Source organism: Erpetoichthys calabaricus, chromosome 9 (genome assembly GCF_900747795.2).
Source record: "Erpetoichthys calabaricus chromosome 9, fErpCal1.3, whole genome shotgun sequence".
Lineage (NCBI taxonomy): Eukaryota > Metazoa > Chordata > Cladistia > Polypteriformes > Polypteridae > Erpetoichthys > Erpetoichthys calabaricus.
This window is the reverse complement of record NC_041402.2, coordinates 28,437,313-28,455,845: the sequence shown is the minus strand read 5'-3', so window position 1 is coordinate 28,455,845 and position 18,533 is coordinate 28,437,313. Positions and strand designations below refer to the sequence as shown.

Below are 18,533 nucleotides of genomic sequence, written 5' to 3'. Positions count from 1 at the left end.
AAATCCGCAGGATTAATATACAATACTAGCTGTGTAAGCCCGTGCTGTAAAAGGACCAGACTCCTAGAAACCATGGATTCTGGCACTTCAATCAAATCAATCGCATCAGTTATACATTAGCGGCTAAGCGAGGTTCTCTTTCCTCTGAGGTTTTGTTTTGCTGATGTGGTCACTTCCATTGTCTGTCAGCGACTAAGCAAGTTTCTCTTTGCTCGGAGGTTTCATTTTGCCGATGTGCTTGCCTTGCTTGTGTATTAGCAGCTAAGCGAGTTTCTCTTTCCTCTGACATTTCGTTTGGCTGATGTGCTCTTCTCACTTGTGTATTAGCGGCTAAGTGAGTTTCTCTTTCCTCTGAGGTTTTGTTTAGCTGATGTGCTCACTTCCATTGTCTATCAGCGACTAAGCGAGTTTCTCTTTCCTCTGACATTTCGTTTGGCCGATGTGCTCAACTCACTTGTGTATTAGCGGCTAAGCGAGTTTCTCTTTCCTCTGACATTTCATTTGGCCGATGTGCTCAACTCACTTGTGTATTAACGGCTAAGTGAGTTTCTCTTTCCTCTGAGGTTTTGTTTTGCCAACGTGCTTGCCTCTGTTGTCTATCAGCGACTAAGCGAGTTTCTCTTTGCTCGGAGGTTTCATTTTGCTGATGTGCTCGCCTCGCTTGTGTATTAGCGGCTAAGCGAGGTTCTCTTTCCTCGGAGGTTTCATTTTGCCAACGTGCTTGCCTCTGTTGTCTATCATCGACTAAGCGAGTTTCTCTTTCTTCTGACGTTTAGTTTTGCCGATGTGCTCACCTTGCTTGTGTATTAGCGGCTAAGTGAGTTTCTCTTTCCTCGGAGATTTCATTTTGCCAACGTGCTTGCCTCCATTGTCTATCAGCGACTAAGCGAGTTTCTCTTTCCTCTGACATTTCGTTTGGCTGATGTGCTCTTCTCACTTGTGTATTAGCGGCTAAGTGAGTTTCTCTTTCCTCTGAGGTTTTGTTTAGCTGATGTGCTCACTTCCATTGTCTATCAGCGACTAAGCGAGTTTCTCTTTCCTCTGAGGTTTCGTTTTGCCGATGTGCTCACCTCACTTGTGTATTAGCAGCTAAGCGAGGTTCTCTTTCCTCGGAGGTTTCATTTTGTCAACATGCTCGCCTCTGTTGTCTATCAGTGGCTAAGCGAGTTTCTCTTTGCTCGAAGATTTCATTTTGCTGATGTGCCCACCTCGCTTGTGTATCAGTGGCTAAGCGAGGTTCTCTTTCCTCGGAGGTTTCATTTTGCCAATGTGCTTGCCTCCGTTGTCTATCAGCGACTAAGCGAGTTTCTCTTTCCTCTGAGGTTTCGTTTTGCCGATGTGCTCTTCTCACTTGTCTATCAGCGACTAAGCGAGTTTCTCTTTCCTCGGAGATTTCGTTTTGCAGACGTGCTTACCTCACTTATGTATTAGCGGCTAAGCGAGCTTCGCACTTCAGACAGACAGACACACTTCCATGCGCAGACGTTTATATATAAGATTCTGGAACTGATATTCACTCTTTCATTTGCTCTCAAAATATTATAATATTAAAATATTATATGTTAAATTACAAAGAATGTAAAAGTAAAAGAATTGGGGAACCAGTGAGTCAACATTACTGAGGTAGGCAGGAGAAAACAAAAAACCAAACTCTTGAGAGTATGAAGGTTTTAGCATAGGGTCAATAGCTACTATTTGAACTTGTCTAGTCAGTTTTGTGGCAACCTAAAACGTGGAGGAACCTTTGGAGGTTGAACTGGAAAGCATGGCATGGGAGAGAGTAATGACCTTCATCCTGACATGATTTCCTTTTCTCTGGGGGAGAGATGGGATATGTATTAGGCATGTTTAATGTTTGGTGCCCTGATTCAATATCCTAGAGAAAAGTTTGGCATATGAAGGTGGGAGGGCAAGGAATTGTTTTGAGGCAAAAGGAGGAAAATGATAAATCAATGTGAGGAAGACATTGGTGTTGCACCCTAGTGTTAAGGATATGTAAGTTACCTGAAGATTATGATAAATAAGAAATGACAGAAGATGAAAAGAGGGCAAGAAATTGTGGTCAACAGGAACAGGGGTCAAAAATACCAAAATCAAAATCAGAATGAGCAACCAGGAATAAAGGGGCACAAGTCAAGTCAGAAACGGTCAAAACCAAAGACCAAAACCTAGCACTAGGGCCTACTTGAATTTGAAACTCAAGATAGTGAGAGTATTTTGTGTTCACCAAGAGACAATTACAAAGGTGAGCAGTGCCATATTCATAGGGAACTTCCTGTGATGTCACAATCATGACAATCACAGCAATGTGGTAACTGCAAACATCCATCCATCCATTTTCCAACCTGCCGAATCCGAACACAGGGTCACAGGGGTCTGCTGGAGCCAATCCCAGCCAACACAGGGCCCAAGGCAGGGAACCAATCCCAGGCAGGGCGCCAACCCACCGAAGGACACACACACATACACAAGAGCCAATTTAGGATTTCCAGTGCACCTAACCTTCATGTCTTTGGACTGTGGGAGGAAACCAGAGCGCCCGGAGGAAACCCACGCAGACACGGGGAGAACATGCAAACTCCACGCAGGGAGGACCCAAGAAGCAAACCTGGGTCTCCTTACTGCGAGAAAGAAGCGCTACCACTGCACCACCGTGCCACCCAACTGCAAAAAGAGTTGCGTAAATATGGAAAATCAGGAATAAAAATAAAGCTTTTTACTTCTCCAAATGTTAGAATTACTTTCTAAATGAATCAAATCCAGATAATTAAAAAATATATGTGTGCATGTTACACCTAGAAACTCAACATTTACTTCTACTAGGCACACATGGAACTGAATCCATGGCCTGTGAAAGAGCCAAAATGGATTGCTTTAGCTGATTATCTCTTTGTAAATTGGAATTAGGTGCCTGCCTATTATAAGTGGCTTCTCTGAGCAGAATAAAATAATGACACAAAAAAGTAAACATTATACTTAAGGTGCAATCAAAACCCAAATGTCACATTGGCACGTCTGACCAAATGCTTTCCTAAAGATAAACAGGCAACAATAAGATTAATTGTTCCACAACTGAAACAAGAAACGTACATTAAAAGATTTGCATACGCCCTCTGGGGAAATGAAAAAATGATGGAACAATGACAAGCAGCTGTGACTCTCCAGCTTGCAGAACATCTACAAGAACAACATAATTACCTGAGCAACAAAACACATAGGCTCCAGCAGACCCCTGCGACCCTGTTCAGGACTAAGTGGGTTAGAACATGACTGACTGGCATTGACAAAGAAAAAAGACGCAACTGTTGAAGCCGACACCTGGTGGGGGACACCTCTTTCCTTTGTTGTCTTAGTTGCTGAAAGGAAGAGTTGCTGAATCCTACAAAAAGTCTGAGAACTGAACACTTGACTGAAAATTCTGGTCAAACAAAAAGCAAAAGCAAAGTTTAAACACACATCTGTGAAGCTCAGTCTGCCATGCTCCAATCGCATATGGGGGTTATTTGAGCACAGTGAGGGTGCGTCATAGAGGCAGGATTATTTGATGGGTAGAAAACTGTAACGAGACACCGACGCTAAGAGAAGAATTTCCTCTAAGTAAATAAGCATGAGACATCCAGATAACTGTTAAATGCATGGAAAATAGCATATCATACACAAAAGGATGGGTGAGAGGCTGAGGCAAGAGCTAAATCATTGAGAATCCTGGTAGGTACATTGTACTGAATCAACAAAGGGGTTTGTATGCTGTAATCTAATCTGCACCCACCCTGGTGGTATTTTAGGGCTTTGCCCCAATGGTCACTGCAGTACAAGGTTAGCATATCATTTTTGAATATGCTTCAGAGAATATGAGCAACAAATAAGAGAGCTTTATTTTTTGTACCTGGACCTTGTCGGATGTTAGAATGTAAGAACAATTTTTATGAGAACAGGCCATTTAGCCCAACAAGCCCATCCATCCTATTCACCTTAATTGTCTACAATAACATCAAGTTGAAATCTGAATGTCCCTAAAGTCCTACTACTGTTCTTGGTCATTTATCCCACAAGTCTTTGGTTCTTTGCATGAAGAAAAACTTCCTAACATGTGTCTGAAACCTGCCCTTATGACATTTCCAGCTGTGTCCCTGTGTTCTTGTTGCTGAATTTATTTTAAAGTACCAGCTGGGATCCACTGGACTAATTCCTTTCATAATTTTAAACACTTCCATCATGTCACCTCTTAATGTATGTTTGCTTAGACTGAAAAGATTAAAACTCCTTCAACCTCTCCTCATCACTCATACCACTAAGTCTCAGAATCAGCCTAGTCGCTTTATACTTTATGTCTACAGTGTTATTTTTTTATAGTTTGGTGGCCAAATGTGTACACAGTAATCCGGTGGGGGGGGCGGCTTGGGCGTCACCAATGATTTATATAATTTACACATAACCTCTTCCCTCATCTACATTACTATACGAAGGTTGTATATATGCACGGATGCCTGACGTACCGAAAGCGCACGCGCACTGTGCCTCAGTGCCCCAGAGTCAAACCCAGCGGCTTCTCAGAGTCAGTAGGTGGCGCCCAAACAACACAACACGACCTGTAAACTAAACTTCACGTCACAATACAACCGCCACCCGAACGCAAACACCACCGCATATATAACCTTCGTTTACTGATGTTTGTATATATGCAAGGAAGAAGCACTGAAAGCGCACTCGCACTACGCCTCAGCGCCCCTGAGTCACACCCAGCAGCTTCCCAGAGTCAGTAGGTGGCACCCAAACAACACAACACGACCTGTAAACTAAACTTGAGGTAAAGCGTGCACGCCAGGTTGTATATATGCACAGATGCCAGAGGCCACAAGTAAGCCGTACACAGTACAACCTCCGCCCGAACGTGACCGCCCACACCACCGCATATACCACCTTCGTTTAGTAATATAGCCCTCCATGCCCAGATCCACCACCATGGTCACTTCAGCACGCGAATTTGCCGCCGTCAGCAAATGACTTCTAGCTAACGACACAGCCATAAAAAACAAATACGAGAACGCATGGATAAAAACAATGAACGCAGGCGCCTACAACGTGCTTCTGAAACACCAGAACCAGATGAGTCACGGCTCCAAAAAGAAACCGCTTTAGTACAAATATATTTATTTAATTAAATGAAAACTTTCCCAGGACGCACCCACCCTCCATGATTTTTCTTCCTTCCAAATATCAGAGGGAACAGAAAGTGATTGCCATTCTTGGATTTGCGATTCTTTCGAGAATCGCGGGTTTGCTGGTAATATATAATCTAACATCCTATCAGCTTTCTTGATCTTATCTGTACACAGTCTTGATGTACGGTAGATAAAGACAAGTCCACTATGACTCCTAAGTCCTTCTCATAAGGGATACTTTTAAGTTTCTGACCTCCTGTTGTGTATTCAAATCTAACATTTTTTTCTTCCTACATGTAATACTTTACATTTGCTTACATTAACTTTCATCTGCCACAAATCTGCTTAGGCCTGTCCAAGTCCCTCTGTAACCATTCTACATCATCTGCCTTTCCACCAAGTTTGGTATCATCTGCAAACTTAAACAGTTTACTGGTTATATTGTCAGTGAGTTCCTGCTTATCTACATTGAATTTCTTCTTCCATAGATTTGCCGATATTCACGTTTGCAGCCTTTGTCGATTTTCACAAAGCGTTCGACTCAGTTGATCGAATTGCCCTGTGGGACATCCTGAGGGTTCACGGGATCCTCCGAGGTTGCTGGATATCATGGCTGGCCTGTACACTGGCACTGTGAGTGCTGTGCAGAGTGGAGGCAGGACCTCTGGGTTTTTCCCAGTTGATTCTGGGGTTCTTCACGGGTGTGTTCTTGCTCCTACTCTGTTCAATGCTTGTATGGACTGGGTGTTGGGCAAATGTCATGGGGTGCAGAGGCTGTCGGGCATCTGTTGGTGAAGAAAGATTCACGGATCTTGACTTTGCTGACGATGCTGTGATCTTCGCGGAGTCAATGGAGGCTCTGATCGGGGCACTAGAGAGACTGAGTGAAGAGTCTGAGTGTCTGGGCTTGCGAGTGTCCTGGATAAAAACCAAGATCCAGGCCTTTAATGACCTCTTGGGCATGGCCATCAACAGTGTTGACCTTGTTGAGAGGTTTACTTACCTTGGCAGTGACATTCATGCCTCTGGTGACTTTTCCTATGAAGTCAATAGACGGATTGGGAGAGCATGGGGGGTCATGAGGTCGCTGGAAAGGGGTGTGTGGCGCTCCTGATATCTATGCAAAGGGACGAAGGTCCAAGTCTTTAGAGTCCTGGTGCTTCCTGTCTTACTATATGGTTGTGAGACATGGACGCTATCCAGTGACCTGAGATGAAGACTGGACTCCTTTGGTACTGTGTCTCTCCGGAAAATCCTTGGGTACCGTTGGTTTGACTTTGTGTCGAATGAGCAGTTGCTCATGGAGTCCCAAATGAGATTCATTACCTGCATTGTGTGGGAGTGTCACTTATGGCACTACGGCCATGTGGCGCGTTTCCCTGAGGGTGCTCCGGCTCATAAGATCCTCATTGTCGTGGACCCAAGTGGCTGGACCGGGCCAAGGGCTCGCCCACGTAACACCTGGCTGCAGCAGATAGAGGGTCATTTCTGGAGGGTAGGACTGGACCGCGTGTCTGCCTGGGGGGTTGCCAACCGGGATCCCGAGCTGTTTCGACGTGTGGTGGGTGTGGCAACGCACTGTACCAGTGCATGCTCCTCGACTTGACTTGACTTGATAGATTTGCCCAAGCCTGTATGCTTTCTAAGTCCCTTTTTAAGGTCCTAAGCTGGCTTGACATTATCTGGCTTTCCATCTAGATCAGTATCAGTGTAAGTCGGTAGTGAATTAACATCTGTTACAAATCAAACTTAGCTAAGTAGATCCCACTTTGTACTTCATTCTGAAAGTGACATTTCACCTGGCTCACCAGCTTTTAAACTATAGTAGCAGTTAATCTGAATCAAACTTGTACTTGTGACACTTCTGATGTCATTATGTATTGAGTCAATTTTAATTTGTTTTACCTTGTAACAAGAGCCATTGATCTGGCTCACATCCAGTAGAATTTTGTCTGCAACAGAAGTGTCCATCACAGACCAAATGTTAGTAAAACTGAATTGATCCAAATTTGTACTGTCTTGAGGTAAGGGAGATTTTGATCTGGATCGCAAATGCTTAATCATTCGGCAGTAGCAATTGATCTGGATCACGAGTTCACATTAACATTTGTTAGTGCATGGTGGATTGTTCCCAGTTGGTATTACCTTGATCTGGATCACAAACGTTATGATTGGTTAAACGTAATCCAGATCACAAGGATTTGCACCCCGATTGCTAGCATTTAATCCTGATCAAAAGGTATTAGACAGCTATCGGTAGCATTTGATCAAGATCAGTGTTGCTTACTTGATTAGAGACTGAGAGTCCGGCGCCTTGTTGGTATGCTGCATGATCCAGAGTGCAGTGGAAAGAGTAAGTAGTAACAAGTACACATACATCTGACTCCCCACATTTAACATTTTGGCTAGTTTCCATTTTTCCTATGGACATCTGTTGATGCTCTCGGATTCTTGTGGTTTTCTTCTTCCTCTGGTAAAATTATGAATGGTGCCTTGTTATACCATAAATTTCCAACCAGACTTTTCCACAGTTTCTTGTTGCTAGTGTCTGACATACTGAGCAGAGGTATGTGCAAGTGCAAGACTTTATGAGTTACGAATGAGACTTTACACTCATGAATGCCACCCCAATGGCTGACTGAGTTTCCCACTCCTTCATTTTTATTTGGATGACCAACTCTGTTGTATTCTTCTCATACAGCCCTGTAAAATCTCTGTGAGGCTAATCTGTTGTGTTGCTGGTCATGACAGGGCATTTTTAACATACAAAGGAAAGCAATAATATGGTAGCAAGGTAAGGCAGCTCGAGTGTTTGAACTCAATGTCCTGTGGGCTGAGTGAGTCTAATAAATAAAAGAAAGCGGACAGCTGTATGAAAATGAAGGTGTGTCTCAAAGATAACCTTCCGTCAAGGTTACCCTACTTTAACTTGTGATTCTCAGAATACAGGATATGATAAAAGGATATATCAGAGGCGGATGGAGAAGGAAGCGCCGTCACTGACTTTTCATCACTTTCATATTTCACATGACAATGATTAAGACCTGCTGGGGGCCTAACAGTGAGGATGGGAGTAACAGACCGGCCGATTCGGCCATAAGTGTAGCGTGTGAGAGTTAAAATGGCAGCAGAGGGCCACTAAATGGAGGTTTATAAAGAAGAGAGATTGCTTAAATGTGTAACTTTATGCCAGGTGGTGTGTCATGTGCTAAATGGCATCATTATGAAATTGGCTAGTACCTGATCAAGTGACAGTTTTTACTTTGTATACTTCTTTGCACATTAATCAACATCTAACCATGCTTTATAATGCAATAAAGAACCTAATATGTATTATTATTATTATTGGGTGGCACGGTGGCGCAGTGGGTAGCGCTGCTGCCTCGCAGTTAGGAGACCCGGGTTCGCTTCCCAGGATCTCCCTGTGTGGAGTCTGCATGTTCTCCCCATGTCTGCGTGGGTTTCTTCCCACAGTCCACCTCTAGGTGTCGTCTCTGGACTCAATGATGGGGAGAGTGTGGTTGGCATAGCTTATCTTTCAAAGAATACCAAGCATAGCATCTTGTGCCTTATTTGTAAATATTTTCTTGTGCATATAAGTATAAACATAAATATCTTCTAATTGTAATATTGTTAGTGGAGGTATTTATATACTGCGGTGGGCTGGCGCCCTGCCCGGGGTTTGTTTCCTGCCTTGCGCCCGGTGTTGGCTGAGATTGGCTCCAGCAGACCCCCACGACCCTGTAGTTAGGATATATTGGGTTTGGATAATGGATGGATGGATTATTATTATTACGAGGGTCCGCACTTTTATATTTTCGTTGGAAACGGTGCAGGTGGGAAGGAGGAGTTGTGATTGGTCGTGTCTGAGAGGGTCATGTGATTAGTTCTGTCTGGCAAGCCGGCTGCCCTTGCAGTTTACTATAAGAGTTGTCACCCTGTGGTGAAGATGGCTGATAAACGTATAAATTGCACCAAAGAGGAACGGCGTTCTGTCATATGCTTTTTGTGGGCAGATTGTGTGCCGGGAGCACAAATTCATCTCCGCATGTGTGCTCAGTATTGGGATGAAGTTCACTCTCGTAGAGTCGTCTATGAGTGGATTGAAATGTTCGAAAATGGCCGTGCTAGTGTGACGGATGCAGACATCCAGCTACAGCCACGATGATGTGAAAGCCGTGGTGCCTCAGTAGCTACATGTTCAAGAAAAAACATTTTTTGCTGATGGCATTAAAAAGTTGGTAGGACGCTGGGAAAATTACATCGCAAGGGAAGGCGACTGTTTAGAAAAGTGAAGTCATTTTGAAATGCGTAATAAATAGAGTTAAAAAAAAGTGCGGAAACTTTTTGAACGTCCCTCCTATTTCTAGAAATCCAGCTAACCATTTTCTGAGCCGCTAGCTTCATCTATGTAACAATGGCCAGAGCAGGCTTTCTTTCTTACTTGACTGCAGTCCTTCAGTACGGGTAGTGACATCCTTTACATGTTCTACAACTCAGTGATGGCAGGTGGGGTGTGCAGGGCTGGCAACATCACACCAGAAAAGGCCCACCGAATCAACAACCTGATTAAGAAGGTGGGCTAACTTATGGGGCACACTCTTGACCCGCTGGAGGTGGTAGTGGGGTAGAGAACAAAGACACAACCGATGGCCATTATGAACAGAGCTGCACATCCTCTCACACACACTAGCATTGAGGACTTTCAGCCAACGAGTCGTTCAGCAGAAATGTGTTGGGAAAGCCAGTGGGGCTCCTTGACACCTACGGCAATACGCCTTTATAGTGCCTCGTGGTGACAGTGACTGCGCTTGTTACCTTTAGTCAAGTCAAGTCTTTCTTGTTAGTAGTTGTGGTGTGTATTTGAGGGGGCTGATGTCGCTTGGTATGCTTGTTTATTTATGAAGTGTTACTAAGCTCGCTCTTAGGGTAAATAAAACCCTGTCTGTCTATTACCAGGATGAACCCAATCCTGGCAGCATCAGGGTCAAGGCAGGAACCTGTCCTGAATCGGGCACTAGAGTCTGCTTGTGCTCTGACTTTTTTATTCTTCATCTGCTTACCTGTTAAGAATTTTAAATTCTTTATTGGCAGTTTTTATTAGTGAGAGTGCAATTAGATGTGAGCTGTGTATATGAAAAGGAATAGCATCAAATCAGCCATAATGAAGTCTTTTTCATGTACACGGCATGTGTTCACCATTAAATAGGTGTGCTGAATAAACTGAAAGTAAATTAAAAAACTAAATATTTAATGATTTTGACAAAATGTAAAATATAAAATGACTCTGAGGGAGTGCGAGGTTTTATTTGATGCTTTGTTCTTCAGCCTAAAGAATTTATTTCTGATTAAGATGTTGGTTGTAACAAAAGCTGTCTAGCCTCAGGACTGGCCACTCTGGATGTCAAGACCTGAAGGTTCATCCTCCATCTGTAAAAATATTTATAAGGAATTAAACCACCGGTACTTGATACCAGCAGGTGTGGGCATTAATCATGTAATTAGTCATTTGTACGGTGTGTTTTACCTGTGAAGTGTAGCAGTACTATCTATGCATTTTTATTTCTCTATAGCACAGTGATCACTGTTACTGGGCACTTAACAGATGTGGGAAGCAGCCCGGACACAGACAGGCGGACATCATTTTGTCACCCAACACACGTTTATTTACAATATTTACAAATATTAAAGTGCACACAACCCACTGCTGCAGCACCAATCACCCCAAAGTCCAGGCCTCTTTCCTCAGTGCCTCTGTTCGCTGCCTCCACTCCATTTTCTCCAAGACTCTTGTCCACTTCCAGGGAGGTGGCTCCTTTTATCATCACCCGGATGTGCTCCAGGTGCTCCCCAGCAATCTTCCACCGGCACTCCCCAGTGTGGCAGAAGTGCCGGCTGCACACCCGGATGCACTCCAGGTGTCCCCGCTTTTCTTCCCCCCAGCACTTCCAGGTGTGGCGAAAGTGCTGAGGTTCAGGGCTCCAAAGGCATTGGGGCGCCCCCTGGCGGTGAACATGGGCCCCTACAGGGTTGAGCTTCCCAGCTCCGTACCCCTGGCCCCCAAAGGAACCAGGGCAGTCGCCCCCTCGTGGTCTGGAGGAGGCACAAGCCCTCCTCCAGTGTTCCTGGGCGTCCCAGCTGAGTACCACCCCCAGCCGCGTGCCACACAGATTAAGTAAGTCAATCGAATATCACAACCTGAGTGCCCCTAAATTGGTGCTACTCAAGGGCACTTCCGAGGCCCAGTGCAGCTACATGTTTTTGTTTCAGCCCGTTTCATGACTAGTCAGTCATTTTTATCCTTAATTGATCTCATTGTTTAAGTAGCGGCTCTTCTTTTTTAATTCTCTTATTCTTCATTCAGAAAAGCGCTCTACAATGAAATTTACATTGATAAGAAATTGTGAAATTATTTGTAGATTTGCCATTTGAAGCTAAACGTGGTAGTTCTCTTGTTAATCCACTTTTTCTGTATAGTTTGCTACCTTAATTGTATTATAATAATGACAATTTACAAAGGGAGTAGGTATAAGGGGGCAACTACACTGATAAGTGAAAGGCTGTCACTGTTTCAATGTCACACCCAATAGTTTGCCCATTAGTACAGAATGACTTACTGTATATAACCATAATACCTGAAAAATAGGAAGGAAAACCGATGACAAAAACTGACATGATGAAACAGAACAATGACGAGGATGACAATCTTAAAAAATCAGGAACAAAAAATAAAGTATTCTCACGTATCATGCATAAATGCTTGTTAGATTCCAAAAATGTAAATAATAATTAACAGAAAATATTTATGTAATAATGTAAGAATTCATTTATTTTAAAAAAGTCAAAGAAAGTGTTTCCTATCTATCTATCTATCTATCTATCTATCTATCGGAGTGGTGGCTCTGGGGCGAGAGATCTGTACTGGCAATCGGAAGGTTGCCGGTTCGAATCCCGTAAATGCCAGTAGGGACTCTGCTCTGTTGGGCCCTTCAGCAAGGCCCTTAACCTGCAATTGCTGAGCGCTTTGAGTAGTGAGAAAAGCGCTATATAAATGCAAAAAATTATTATTATTATTATTATTATCTATCTATCTATCTATCTATCTATCTATCTATCTATCTATCTATCTATCTATCTATCTATCTATCTATCTTATAGTGCCTTTCACATCTATCTATCTATCTATCTATCTATCTATCTATCTATCTATCTATCTATCTATCTATCTATCTATCTATCTATCTATCTATCTATCTATTGTGAAAAAGGCGCTATATAGTCGCCCGACCCGACACAGACTGGTTACAGAGGCACACATAAAATAAACAAAAAGATTTTTTTTTTTTCTTCACCTGTGGACGCACGTCTTCCCCGTGTCCCACAGGCAGTACACAGTCCCAAACACAAGCACCCTTTCTCTTCCTCCACCGCTCCTCCCTGGCAACCTCATCCTTCTCCTCCCGATTTTGGCTCCTGAGTGGTGGTTGCTGGCCCCTTTTATAGACCAGGTGCTTGATCACCTGTTTCCAGTTGTACTTTCGGATGGGGCTGAAGACTCGTCCAGCCGGGCTCAGGGATCCATGAAGCACCCCCTGGTGGCCACCGCAGATCCCAACAGGGCTGTGGAGAACTCCAGCTTCCATGGAGCCCTGCGGTAAGCTGAGGCACCACCGTCAGCCAGGGAGGCTGCCACCACACGTCCCGGGGAGGTACTGAGACTCCCATGGTTGCTCCCCCGGAACATATGTTGAAAGGGCATCCTGCCATACTATCTATCTATTATAAAGTGCCTTTCCTATCTATCTATCTATCTATCTATCTATCTATCTATCTATCTATCTATCTATCTATCTATCTATCTATCTATCAAATAAAAAGTTAATTAAGCCAGTTTTGATTGATGTCACAACAGAAATTCTGAAATAACAGCTTGCTGAAAGTTCAATTAAAAGCAAAAGGTTATTGGCCTGAAAACCTGAAACCACCGTGGGCCTCCAGGACTGAACCGCCATGCTAAAAAATATAAGGAAAACTGGGGGTGTTGTGGCCACCTAGTGGTTAAAATATAGAAAAACAAAGCTGTTGATTTTCTGTGAGATGGGTCTAACTGCAGTACCTATGATGTCAGTCACGAAATGCTCTCTGATGTCAGTCTCGGCAGCACGTTTAAGTCAGGTGGTTTACTTGACAGTAATCTTTATTTGAGTCACAACTCTGATGTTAACCCAAGTGTAACCAGACGTGCAACATCGACAACCTCCTCAGACTGAAATATTGATTGTGTACAAAAGTCATTGAAAATATTGGGGTGACAGATTTCCTACCAGGGAGTGACTATTCAATCTGCTGATAGAACTGCAGCTATGGATGTGTAAGTCACTTTGGATAAATAAATGTTATCCTCCTTTGTACTTGAGAGGCGGTATGGCCTCCCTACTATCCACATCCCTACTCCTGCCAGTGTTAAAACTGTACAAACATGAAGATGACTACTTTACATTATAAAACTGTGAGAAAAGGATTGGCTGTGTAGTTAAATATAAATGTAAAGCAGCCAGAGTCCAAAAACGAGTCAAAGGCAAGCTTGGCCAAACATGAGCCTGGGCCAGAGCACTCTGCTGTTATCTCGCTTCAGGAGTTTTTCGTCTGTGTTGAGCCTTTCACGGTATACACCTCACTGTACAGGGGATCAGCAGAACACACAGTATAAGTTTCAGCTTATCACACTGCAGCAGACAGACAGCAGTGAGTGCGCAGCGACATTTCAACTTGGGCTCTTAAGTTTTTCTGCTTACCCAGAGGACCCCGCTGCGAGTGATTCTTGCTTCTTTCAGGCAGTGGAGTTGTCTGGCATTTTACTGGTAAAATCTTTTCTAGAGATCAACGCAGGAGAGACAAGGTCTGCCATTCTGAGTCAGGACTCGATACAACAGGAATATTTTCATCTCATGACTGAACTCATTCCTAGTAATTTATCTCACATTGCTCATTTTCTTTGTAAAATACTTTTAATTGATTTTAGGCCTTTCACTTAAATGAGCTAATGACAAATTATTAAAACATATTGCACTACATCTTATTCTTAGCAGACCATAGACCTTCTCCCCAAGCTTTACCCCTTTAAACGCTTTGCCATATGCCTAGTGATTCTCTTCAATGAGTGAAAAGAGAGTGCATCCTGACATTACTAAGGAGAGTCACAAGAGGGTGCCATTGCTGCTGCTTCAAGCCTTCAGTTTCCCAGGCGGCCCTGAAATCTGCCAGGGAGCTGCTAGTCACTGGAGAGGCTTGGAGCTTCGCCCTCTGGCTGGTGTGTGTGTGTGTGTGTGTGTGTGTGTGTGTAGACGGCTACACTCTCCCACTCCAAGTGCATGTCTGCATGAGAAGAGTTTGAGGTTAGTATGTTTTGCAATAAAATAATGTTGCTACTGTGACAGTAGCAGCAGAGACATTCATACTGCGTTAAGGACTTATTTTTATGTTTACTTAATAGGACAACGCATATACAATAACACACAATTCACTCAAGGACATACTCATGTAAGCAATACATTGCGTTCCAAAAAGCAGAACAAAACACTCAAGAAGAAGTGCCATAATTGACAAAGAAAAAGCACATAACGTCAGAGGCTATATGTCAAAAAATACGGAGCGAGATTTGTCATATGTATTAAAACAACAAAAATCGAGCCAAGGCCTGGCAAGCTGTTTTACGATAACACTAATGAATTCTTGGCAAATTCAAAAACATTCTTGAACCATTTGTCAGAGAGAGAGAATTTCATTTTTCCAATTTAAGACAAAAATAAAACATTACTTTCTCCAATGAGTTATGAGAGGTTGAATACGATTAGTCCAATTAAGTGAAATAAGACTTTGAGTGAGCAATGCAGTGTAGGCCACCACTACAGATGTTCCCTTTGATCGTGTTATCCCATCTAGGATTCTTGGTAAGAGGATGGGAGAGATCTTAGATCTGAGGCAGCCTGACAGACACATGTGAAGATTTTAGCCAAATGTTGAACACTTCAAAACATGTCCTTTATGGAGGTGGGTGCCTGTTGACAGCGTGTACAGTTCCTATCGTCCCTACATACGTTTTAGACAATTTTAAGTGAGATAAACAATTCCAAAGTGTCATCTTTAGCTGGATCATAACATGCTCGGCACAAATTAAAGAAGAATGTATTTTATGAAGCAGTGAGTTCAATTCCTTATCTGAAATTCTAAAAGAAAGATCTTTCTCTTATCTCCTCTGAAGTTTTCTGGGGGAAAATTCCTTACAATTTGTTTATAAACCTAGAAACATTACCTGTATTGTCATAAAACTAGTCAGTTTTGCTTCATAAACTGAGATTGGTGGAAGTTGAGGAAATTTAGGTGTTGTGGAGGATGGCTGGGGCCCTTGCCCGGGTGGGAGGCCTCCACGCTGGAAGGACCGGGGGAGCAAGTGTGCCCAGAACGTTATCTCCTGTAGAATGCTAGATGGCAACCCCCCTGGATTGCAGTGATGCCTTGGACTCCCGCAGGGCTTCATGGGAGTCGGAGTGGGAATTTGGTGCTGCCCTGTTGGGATCCATGGGTGCCGCCAGGGAGTGCTGCTGCTGAGATAGGAGGTGCTGAGCCTTGGAGAGGAGCTCTTCCACCACACCCAGAAGTGTTGACGAAAGTAGATCAACGAGCACCTGGAGCCAGAGTCAGGAGGAGGAGGATGATGAGGATGAGGAGGAGGATGATGATGATGAAGAAGAAGAAGAAGATGATGATGAAGAAGAAGGTGAAGCTGAAGCTTGCTTAGGAGGAGTGGAGGAGAAAAGAAAAGGACTGAGAAAATAAAGCAAAGATAAAGAGTTAAGAAGGTGTGTGTTTGGGCTGTTGGGGACACTGTAAACAAAATTCACATGTGTTTTTTGGACTTGTGCATCTAGCGTCTGTTTATGTCGGGTTAGCACGTTATAGCGCCATCTACCTTCCACAGCGTATTATTTTCTACATAATTTTGGACTTGTGTATAGGTAGGCGATGCGTAAAGCATTTATTTCTGCAGTGGAAACTTAAAGAACTAAACCATTTCATTTATTTCTAGCGTGCAGTGCCGGTTAAGAGTATTCATCCACATCTTCTTGTTACACCACATTAAATCACAATAAATTCAATTTGGCTTTTTTGACACCGATCAACAGAAAAAGACACTTTAATGCCAAAGTCAAAACAGATCTCTGAAAAGTGGTCTAAATTAATTACAACAAAGTAAACACAAAATAATTCATCCCAGAAGTATGCTAACCTTTGGTAGCCATGACAGCCTTGAGTCTGTGTGCTCAGGTCTCTCTGTCTCTATCAGCTTTGCACACTGCAATTGTTTCCCCTTTTTTGATAAAACTGCTCAGGTTCTCTCAGGTTGCAAGTTGAGTCTTTTTCAAGTCCTGCTACAGATTCTCAGTTGCACTGAACTCTGGACTCTGAGTCGGCTACTGCAGGACATTCACATTGCTGCTTTTAATCCATTCATATGTAGCTTTGATTTTATGCTTAGGGTTGTTGTCCTGCTACAGGCTTCTTGCAGACGTCATGAAGTTTTCCTCCATGATTTCCCCATTTTTTGCTGCATTCATTTCTCCCTCATAAGCTTTCCAGGGCCTGCTACAGAGAAGCATCTCCACAGCTTGATGTTGTCACTGCCACCAGGAGTAGGGTATGTTTTTGATAATGTGCAATGTTTAAAAATGGCATTGAATCTGATGGCCAAAAAGCTCAAGGTCTCATCGGACCTTAGAGCCTTCTTCCTGCTGACTTCAGAGTCTCCCATGTGCCTTCTAAGAAACTCTAGCTGGGATGTCACCTGTGTTGTTCTGGTAGTGGCTTTCTGTTTGCCATTGTCCTATAAAGCTGCGACTAGTCATGCATTTGGGTACCAGTTGTTGTCTGTACTACCACTGTAACTTGTTACTCCTTCAGATTTCTCAGAGGTCTCTTGGTTGGCTCCCTCACTCATCTTCTTCCTGCACGATTACTCAGTTCTTGTACACGGAAAACTCTAACAGATTTTCAGCTGTGCCATATTCTTTCCCTTTTGTAATCACTGATTTAGCTGAACTCCAAGAGATATTGAGTGACTTGGATATTTTTTTGTCTCCATCCCCTGACTTGTGCTTTTCAGTCCCCTTTCCACAGAGTTGTTTGGAGTGTTCTTTAGTCTTCATCCATCCATCCATCCATTTTCCAACCCGCTGAATCCGAACACAGGGTCACGGGGGTCTGCTGGAGCCAATCCCAGCCAACACAGGGCACAAGGCAGGAACCAATCCAACCCACGGCAGTTAGTCTTCATTATACCTGTATATCTTAGGCCACCATACTGACTCACCAACAAGGGATGTTTATACTGTGTGGCCACAAGGGGGCTCTCCATCTCCTCAAACACCTAACACAAAGCCCCGTACATAAGTGTAAAAGCACAAAAGAGTGTTTATTTGTGGGAAACCCTTCTCTGTAAGTGTTTCCCACTGCACCAAGTACAATACAGCCATCAAACAGCAAGCACACAGCAATGCCTTGTCTTCTCTCTGTCTTCTCTGTCTCACTCCCTGTCACTGCCTCCACTCCTCCACACAAATGTTGTCCTCCTCCTCCTCCAGACTCTGGCTCTTTGATGTAATTCAGGCAGTTCCTTTTATTCAACCCTGGGAAGTGCTTCTGCTGACATGACGCTGCAGCTCCAAAGCACTTCCAGGTGAGATTGGTGCCATACAGAGTAAATCCCACAGCTCTCCCTGGCGGGTCCCATGGGACCCAGCAAGGCTGGCACCTGGAACTACAATACCCAGTATGCTTTGTAGGCACCCATGTGGGGATTCCAGCCTGAGTTTGCTGCCATCTAGCATCCTGGAGGAGACAAAGTCCTATGTAAGCTGTCTCCCCCTGTCCTTCCAAGAAAAGTCCTCACAAAGGCAATCAACCAAAACCCCTAGACTACAGAGAGGTGGTCTCCACTGAACTAATCATGTGACTTTTGGCTGTAGCAGGTTGGACATATTTATGCGATCAATTATTTTGTGTTTTGTGTTAGTAATTAATTTAGACCACTTTGCAGGGAACTGTTTTCACTTTGACATTTCTTGTTTATAAATGCCAAAAGAGTCAAATTAAATCCATGGCGATTCAATGTTGTATAGTAATAAAATGTGAAAACTTCCAAGGAGTGAATACTCTTTATAGGCACTGTACATGCAGACTAAGTTGGCGAATATGAGCGAGTGTGGATGTGTGCTCTGTCCAGGGTTGGGTCCCACCTTGTATCCCATCGGCTCTGTGTGACCCTGAACTACATATGCAGGTTGTAAAATAGAAGGATGGATGTGCTCTAGACAC

General features: G+C 43.5%; 1 protein-coding gene and 1 long non-coding RNA gene across 4 annotated transcripts in view; both read left to right on the top strand.

Annotated features, from left to right (window-relative positions):
• sh2d3ca (SH2 domain containing 3Ca) overlaps positions 1–18,533 on the top strand; it is a 255,417-nt gene that overhangs the window by 84,733 nt on the left and 152,151 nt on the right. The window lies entirely within an intron of this gene.
• Positions 536–1,419, top strand: LOC127529141 (uncharacterized). Its single transcript, XR_007935818.1, has 3 exons — positions 536–684; positions 961–1,046; positions 1,254–1,419. It is a non-coding gene; the product is annotated as an uncharacterized LOC127529141 (long non-coding RNA).